The sequence below is a fragment of the Heteronotia binoei genome, chromosome 21 (genome assembly GCF_032191835.1).
Source record: "Heteronotia binoei isolate CCM8104 ecotype False Entrance Well chromosome 21, APGP_CSIRO_Hbin_v1, whole genome shotgun sequence".
NCBI classification, from domain to species: Eukaryota; Metazoa; Chordata; class Lepidosauria; order Squamata; family Gekkonidae; genus Heteronotia; species Heteronotia binoei.
The window spans coordinates 50,936,584-50,945,536 of record NC_083243.1 but is presented as its reverse complement, the minus strand read 5'-3'; the positions used below and the strand labels follow the sequence as shown (position 1 = coordinate 50,945,536).

Genomic DNA, 8,953 nt, shown 5'->3' with positions numbered 1-8,953 from the left:
TACAGAACCCAGTTTGGCTATCATATCTTTTGTAGAGCAATGGTCTCACCAAAGACTGAACCACCAAAAACTACATCACACACTACAGCAGAAGGCAGGTTCATGCGTACCCACTGACATTGGCCACATCTATCCCATAAAATCTACAAGAAACATTGTACTTTCTGTAAGATGTAAATGGATGTAAAACCACTGTGTAGGGCTGCCAGCTTCCCACTGTGTAGGGCTGAAGATCTCCCACTATTACAACTGATTTCCAGGCAACAGAGATCAGTTCACCTGGAGAAAATGGCTGCTTTGGAGGTTGGACTCTATGGCATCATAGCCCATTGAAATCCTTCCTGTAGTGTATGGAGAGCTTCAAGCAAAGACCCTTTGTTTGAGAGGTTCCTTGTAGCTCCACTCAGATTGGCTGCTCTTGTGGAGCCAGCCAATCAGGTAATCACTATGGTCTAATGCTCTACCAAATGGGGTTTCCATAGTGCCTGATGTTTCTATTGGTGGGTTTTCATTCTGGGTGTGTGTTTTTATGGCAGGTTATGTGTATATAGTTGCAGCTTGCCACGTGTGTTTTTCAGTGGTGTTTTTGCTAATAAAGATCTATGTTGAAATAACTCTAGTGTCTGAACCCACTACTTTACACCTCCCTTTCCCAAACCCTGCCCTCCTCAAATTCCACCCCAAAAATCTCCAGGTATTTCCCAGCGTGGAGCTGGCAAGCTTACTACTGAGGGATAAATGGAAGCTTGAGCCAGCCAAAGTTAACAGTGCCACCCTGAGCACTATTATAATCCTTCTATATCCATTAATTTTTATGGTCTCAGAAGGGTGTAATTTTGCTTAGTCAAAATTAGTGAAATCAGCAGCATTTCAGAAGCATGTTATTTCCATTGGATCATACAAAGGAAGTGGATGGTCACAGATTCCTTACAGTTCAAGAACCAGGAAAGGCCCTCCTTCTGAGGCAGTTACACTGACAAGCGGGAAGGTCAGTATTCTGAAGGGTGGATTGAGTCTAAAATCAAGACAACAAACATAGAGCCCAAGAGTGCCATTCTTACACAGCTGCTCTCTTCAGCTGAGTTGGTCTTTAATGATTGATTGGCAGCAATTATGAATATTTTATGTCTGAGGCTGGGGTGCAGACATGCAGCCTAAGAGCTCTATGGCACTTCGTCCTTCTTGTTTCTTTTAACTTATGTAATTTGGAGAATGATTGTTAAGTCATTTATTAGGTTACCATGCTTCAGCAATTCATAAAATGAGCTTTGACAGCATGCATTTGAAATGACCAGGGCTACAAAATACATCAATCAGGCAAGGAATTCAAAGAAAGAAAGGACTATGAGAAATACCCAATGCACTGAATGTAATACAAAATTGTATTTGTTTATTTACTTCATTTATACCCTGCCCTTCTCCCCAGTGAAGACCCAAAACAGCTTACATCATTCTCCTTTCTTCCATCCTTTTTATTCTTACAACAGCCCTGTGAGGTAGGTTAGGCTGTGAGTGTGTCACCCAGCAAGCTTCTAGGGGCACAGTGGAGATTCAAATCCAGGTCTCCCAGACTCTAGCCCTGTGATTTAACCTCTATAATGCTCTGGCTGTGATCCAGCATACAATAGATGCGCAAGTACATTTACAAAAATGTATGAATATGTAAATAAAATCAAGGAACATGATATGAGATGTACAGGGCTGCAGTTTGTGAGATAATACAGAGAAGCCACATGTCCCCTCTGTTTCTGTGTGAAGCAAACAAGCGAGAATCAGTGTGAAACAGCCCATTTTCTGAAACACTGAAGTCAGTGTTTTTTCATCTAATGTCACTGAGAACGTGACTGAGTTTCTTTACTCTGTTTTAAAAGTATGCGAAGGGACCTCATCGAAACAATTTATGCTCACTCAGATTGTATATGTATGTGATGGTTCCACTCTACCTTTTTAACTAATTTGTTCTGATATTTTTATGCCAATAAAGGCTAACTTGAACTTGAAAGTAGAAGTCGGTGCACTTGTTTAGACACCATAACTTTATGACCAGATGTCTTGTCCAGCCTGGGGCCTCTCATATATATGCCAATACAGGGTGCTTTTTAAAATGAAAAGTGATAGAATGTAATTATGTTTACATATTCATATCCTTATTTTGGTATTTGTTGTTGTGTATTGACTTGCAATACACTCCTCCCACACATGCATGCACTACCATTGTATAAGAACAGAAGAGAAGCCATGTTGGATCAGGCCAATGGCCCATCCAGTCCAACACTCTGTGTCACACAGTGGCAAAAAAAAAAAAACAGAGGTTCACAAGTGGGGCTAAAAGCCCTTCCACTTTGCCCACCCACCAAGCACCAAGAATACAGAGCATCACTGCCCCAGACAGTTCCAATAAAATGCTGTGGCTAATAGCCACTGATGGACCTCTGCTCCATATTTTTATCCAAACCCTTCTTGAAGCTGGCTATGCTTGTAGCCACCACCACGTCCTGTGGCAGTGAATTCCGCATGTTAATCTTCTGCTTCCCTTATTATAATCTGCCTGTCCACAGGCCTTCACAGCAGGACTGATAAAATAATTATTTATCTGCTTTATATCTCAATTTAAAAATGATGTTCCTGAAACATGTCATTGTTCTACTGGTTTAGAGGCACACGAGTACCACATTTTCTTACTTTTCCTCACAGCTGGGGGGGGGGGGCGATTTTGTCTTAAAAGTCGCTGAAATACTAATTATTTCACGACAATGAGAGATTATAATTAAACACCTGCAACTGTGATGAGAAGTCCTATATCCATCAGTGTTGTCCCACCTTTCCCTAACAGAACTGTTGAGTCATTCATAGTTGCGAGTCATACAGAAATCCAATGAGCAAAGCCCTTTTCTCAATGCATTTCCATGGCAGGAAAAGCTGCCCCAATAGGATTGCAGTTTTTTGCGAGATCCTTGCCATCAAATTACGCAATCATAAGAACATAAGAGAAGCCGTGTTGGATCAGGCCACACACACACACACTGTGGCTAATAGCCACTGATGGACCTCTGCTCCATATTTTTATCTAACCCCCTCTTGAAGCTGGCTATGCTTGTAGCTGCCACCACCTCCTGTGGCAGTGAATTCCACATGTTAATCACCCTTGGGGTGAAGAAGTACCTCCTTTTATCCGTTTTAACCCGACTGCTCAGCAATTTCATTAAATGCCCACGAGTTCTTGTATTGTGAGAAAGGGAGAAAAGGACTTCTTTTTCTACCTTCTCCATCCCATGCATAATCTTGTAAACCTCTATCATGTCACCCCGCAGTCAACGTTTCTCCAAGCTAAAGAGCCCCAAGCGTTTTAACCTTTCTTCATAGGGAAAGTGTTCCAAACCTGTAATCATTCTAGTTGCCCTTTTCTGCACTTTTTCCAGTGCTATAATATCCTTTTTGAGGTGCGGTGACCAGAATTGCACACAGTATTCCAAATGAGACCGCACCATCGATTTATACAGGGGCATTATGATACTGGCTGATTTGTTTTCAATTCCCTTCCTAATAATTCCCAGCGTTTGCCTTTTTTATTGCAATCGCACACTGTCTTGACATTTTCAGTGAGTTATCTACCACGACCCCAAGATCTCTCTCTTGGTCATCTCTGCCAGTTCACACCCCATCAACTTGTATTTGCAGCTGGGATTCTTGGCCCCAATGTGCATTACTTTGCACTTGGCCACATTGAACCTCATCTGCCACGTTGACGCCCACTCACCAAGCCTCAACAGATCCCTTTGGAGTTCTTCACAATCCTCTCTGGTTCTTACCACCCTGAACAATTTAGTGTCATCTGCAAACTTGGCCACTTCACTGCTTAATCTCAACTCCAAATCATTTATGAACAAGTTAAAGAGCATGGGACCCAGTACTGAGCCCTGCTGCACTCCACTGCTTATCGTCCTCCACTGTGAAGACTGCCCATTTATACTCACTCTCTGCTTCCTATTAATTAGCCAGTTTTTGATCCACAAGAGGACCTGTCCTTTTACTCCATGACTCTTGAGCTTACTAAGCAGCCTTTGATGAGGAACTTTATCATTTATAATTTGTTGGGAATGGCTGGTCGATTTGTTGTCAGGTCAAGCTCTTAATTATCCCCCACAAAACGAACTTTTGCCAAGACTGTTGCATTCCCCCAGAGCCTTTGATGAGTCAAAGTTTACTCCCTTAGACGCACATGAAGAGTTTTTGCAGCTTCTAGTATAAATGACTCTTCCTGAAATGTACTCTTCATGCAACTGATGAAGTGAGTGCACTCTAGCTCTCCAAAGCTTATGCTAGAATCAATCTGGTTAGTCTTTCAAGTGACGCTGGACTCCTGTTTTATATTTCCGTTGTGTATTACGTCATTTTGAAAACAAGATGGATTTTTGTTTCCCTTTTATGACTCATGAGATTGTACAAATGGCAGTGTGGGTGTTCCAAGTACGGAATTATGCCTGGCTCCCTGCCCGAACTCTTTGGCACCGCCGAAAACCCTTTCGCTTGTTTAACACTATTTACTTTCGTACGGAATTTGTAGATCGTCCCTGCCGGGGGCACTTGGGGGCCTGGAGGTATTTTCTGCTGCAGTGCTGCCGGAGGGAGGGGCTGAGGCGGAACGGGAAGGTCTCTCCTCGCCTGCTGCCGCCTCCAACTAATGTTTTCTAGGGGTGAAGTTTTGCGCTTCCTTCGTGACATAGCGCAGATTGCACACGATCCCTGGGAAAGGGGCGGCAAACCACGCACGCAGGCGGCATCTGTGCGGTCACCACACGCAAAGGAAACGCCGGCTGGTGGGGTGGGGCGCGAGCACGCCGCGTCTCTCCGCTCCGGTTTCTCAAGGGGAGAGGCTCTTCGTCGCTGGGGTTCGGTAATTTGTAGCCGATCCCTTGCCTTGCGAAGTGGGGTTTGTTATGGTCCCTCTGGGTGTTTTTATAGCCCGCTGAAGCAGACTAGGTGACCTGGGCAATAAAACTTGCGGCGGCTGCAGTAGCGGCAGACTTGGAAAAGGGAGTAGCTGCAAAACCGTGTAAAAAAAAAAGTCTGAATATGCAGCTGGAAATTTGCAGACGGTCCCTCGGTGCACCGGGTGGGATTGTCGGCTGATGGGGCGGAAGAAAAGGCAAGCTCTCAGCTCTCCAGGTAGGGAACAAACCATCTAGTTTGGCCCCTCGCAACGGCGACGGATCCGCAGAGGAGAGCTAGTCTAGGAAGCTATTCTGGTTTGTGCATGCACGTGAGGATGGGGAGTAGCCCTCCAGGAAGGAGAGGAGAGGTCTCCCCCGAGTCCCCGCCTTGCGATCGTAGTTTAAGGGAATACTTTTCAGGCTCAGGAAGAGGGATGCAGAACGAAAACGATCTGGCCGGTGGAATTTTCTCAAAATCAATAACTGACTGCCCCCTTCGAGCAGCGCCTGCCGTTTCGACACTTTTAGGACCCGTGTGAAGCAGTGCGAGTGTGGACAGCAGGGGGTCGCTTGCTTGATCAGTTAGTTCATGAGGAGCAGTCGCCGAGATCGCCTCTTCTAGCCGCCTTTAGTTAGGCCGATTAGCCTAGCAGAGGGGGTTGTGGAGGCTTTCTCTGGTAGCCCCGTGTCTAAAACAAAAGAACTGGGAGATCGAGGCTGATGAGGGTGGTGGAGGAGGAATTACTATTCGTGCCGAGCATGTCAGGTTCCCAGAAGCATAGGGCTGTCCCCAGTTGGAGACAGGATGCTGGTTTGGAGAACTTTGGGTGGGCCCAATAGGGCCCTTCTTTATGTATTTTTAACATTACAGAAAGGAAAGCGGATGAGATGTCCCTATGCCGTTTTTTAAAGTCCAGTTGCTTGTTCATTAACACAGGGAAGGATTCCCTGGATGTACTGCACTTTAAAAGATGACATCTTGCCCACTGCATAAATCAGGTGCAGTGGTGTTGTGTCATTATTTCCCAATGATACTGGATCCCATATTGATCCTTGCTTTTGGCTAGGAGTGGTGTTTGCTGACGTGTACTAAATCCAGGACTGAGTCGCTGCTCCTGATTTGAAAGCCAAGGCACAGCTCAGGGCTGCCTTTTGACATATCTGGGTTGAGGAGGGCAGGGTGTCCAGTTCACAAGCGTCTCATGCGTGACCCTTATCCTTAGCATCTCTCTCTTTAGAAACTGAACCCTGAAGTACTTCCTGACTTAGATGATAAATTAACTTTTGAGAGCCATTGCTGTGTGATGTAGCAATGGCCACTTGTTCAGTTGACTTTAAATGGGGATTGCACCAATCCACGGATGATGTTGGTAGTTTGAGTGTTGGAATAGGATCCAGGAGATCTTGATTCAAATCTGTACTCTGCCATGGTGGCTTGCCAGGTGACCTTGGGCCAATCACAGTCTTAGCCTAGCCCACTTCAGTGTTGTTGTGAAAATAAAATGGAGAAGGGGGGAAATACGAGCCATGTTGGGTCTTCATAGTGGAGAAAAGCAGGGTGTAAATTCAGTAAATAAATAAATTCAGAAAGGGAAAACAACATCTGGGGCAAGTTAAACTCTCTTGCAGTTCTGGTCTGAACCTCATTGGCTATTCTTATGGTCAAAAGAGGGAGGATCACAGATCTCCATTGTAAACACATAGTTTGGCCTTGAGTGAAACAGGAAGTCTGTTTCTGGGTTGCATCATTTCAGATTTCAAATGGGGACTCCCATGATTGAATGCTTCTTCATCCCCACCCTCCTGCACCTGTGAGGGATATGTCTTGACCAGAATCCATCCATAGAGCCTTCCCCCTTTTTATTTAGTTTATTTAATGACTTTATAGCCTGCCTTTCTCTCTGAGACTTGGGGTGGATCGCACAGTATAAAACAATTTAATCAGATGGTATTTATAGTCCAATAAGCTATGCATTAGGACTCAGATTTGCAGTCTGTTCAAACCTAGACACTTCTGTGAAAACTAGATCAAAATTAATCTTAGTATATAATTACCACATGTGCTTATTTGGCTCGGAGGCTCGGCTTCTTTGGTTTATAACTGATGGAGTCACTTATGTTGAATTTTAAAATACATAGATCTGTAGAATATTGATTCCCGGTTGATACACTGAGATTCACCAGGGGGTTAATTAAAACTTTCCCAATAAAGATAGTTTTGGAAGGGCAGTGAATTACAGAAGGATGCGGGAAGATTCTCTTCTGGGTCAGGCCTGTGCAAAGGTAAAATTGCAGTAGTGCAATTTGGCAACTACTGTAATTGTACAAGATAGGAACCTTGCCTATGGTATTGATGGCAGCTTGAAAAACACATTTCTGTGGAGTTGGTTATTTCTGCTTCTTGGTATGGCAGCCCTGACTGGGACCTGGTGAACAGAATTTGACTTCTGTGAAAGGAAAAATATACCAATGGCAGCATTCAGGCAGTGTGATGGTCTGTGGCTTGATGCAACCCAAGTTAGTTATGATATATGATTGCAAATGTTCCATTAAGCCAGAACTGGTTGATTGGCACCAAACTGGGATTTCAAACTAGGATTCCAAATTCAGGACTGTTGCTGGTTTGTTAACAGCTGTTAATAATAGTTTGTGGTGAGGTCTGAATTACTACATTTCGCTATCTGATGAGATGTGCTTGGAGCACATGAAAGCTTATGTTCTGAATAAAACGTCGTTGGTCTTAAAGCTGCTACTGGACTCCAACTTTGTTCTATTGCTTCAAACCAACACGGCTGCCCACCTGGATAAAGCACAGTCTTGTTGCCCCTTGTGGTCATCTGGCAAATATACAGAGAGGTTATCTCTTCCCTACTTGCAGATGGAAGAGGAGGTGAGAAACAGGCAAACTGGAATTTACATGCATGTATCCCCTTTGCAAGCGCCAGTCATTTCCGACTCTGAGGTGACATTGTTTTCACAACATTTTCATGGCAGACTTTTTATGGGGTGGTTTGCCATTGCCTTCCCCAGTCATTTATTCTTTACCCCCAGCAAGCTGGGTACTCATTTTACCGACCTTGGAAGGATAGCATCTGGTAGACTAACCAGAGTGTGTTGCATCATCAGTGATTTCCTTGAATATCTCTGAGCTCCTTTTTTCAGAGGCCCAGTCATGGTTCTAAGATTGTCAGGATATTGGTTGCCTCCTGAAGTTCTCCCTTCCCTATTCAATACTCCTCAGAAATCTGTTTCACTTCTTCACACCCACACCTCTTTACAAGTTCATTAAAGCGAACGATGTGGCACCTGCAGTTACTTATTGCTGCTCTGTACTCAGGGACAGCGTTTATCACTCCAGGCACATAGATCTTGAAGGGTGGTTGGGGATGTGGGGTGGCCATTGTGTCCTGAATGCATGGCTGTGATCACATTAAATAATATACTTTTTATCCACTTTCGATGCACTTTCCAACTGGATTTGCCAGTTCACACAGTAAAATCCACTTGGAAAGTGCATCAAAAGTGGATTGAAGATGCATTATGTAGGATGTTTGATTGCAGCCCATATCTGGATCTGCTGCACTGAGTTGGGTTGCAAGGAAGAGTGTTTGTGGCCTTACTGTAAACCCTTTTCCCCTCTCCCTTCTAGATGATGAAGAGAGGTATTTTTGTGAATGAATGTGCTGGAGAGAGTCTGGGCTGTCTCACAGATCACAACTCTCTTAGACTTTCCTCCTCTGAGTAAGGAAAGCTGACCTTTGCTCCTCTTCTGCTCCCTTTCCCTGCTTGCCATGTCAGAGTGCATTGGCTGTTCTGTGTCACTGTGATTTGTTGTGGTTTTGTACCAGTTCTGTTTGCCAAATTCCTTGGAGTTTGTTCTGCTTATATTGGAAGTGTTTCACAACTCTGTCATATCAAATGCCCGGCATGAAAAATGTACCCCAGCCTGCTGAGTACATCATTCCAGCCTCAAATACTAGGTCTGGAAAAACCTGGATTCCTCCTTTTCCCATCCTTTCTGG

General features: G+C 44.4%; 1 protein-coding gene across 3 annotated transcripts in view; it reads left to right on the top strand.

The window, feature by feature from the left end:
- The first annotated feature begins 4,884 nt into the window (after positions 1-4,884).
- TMEM63C (transmembrane protein 63C) overlaps positions 4,885-8,953 on the top strand; it is an 84,012-nt gene continuing 79,943 nt past the window's right edge. For 2 of the 3 annotated variants that reach the window (XM_060262069.1, XM_060262067.1), the window contains exon 1: positions 4,885-5,166. The gene's annotated coding sequence lies outside the window, so the exon portion shown is untranslated. The remainder of the gene's footprint in view (positions 5,167-8,953) is intronic. The other variant, XM_060262068.1, reaches the window with a different exon arrangement.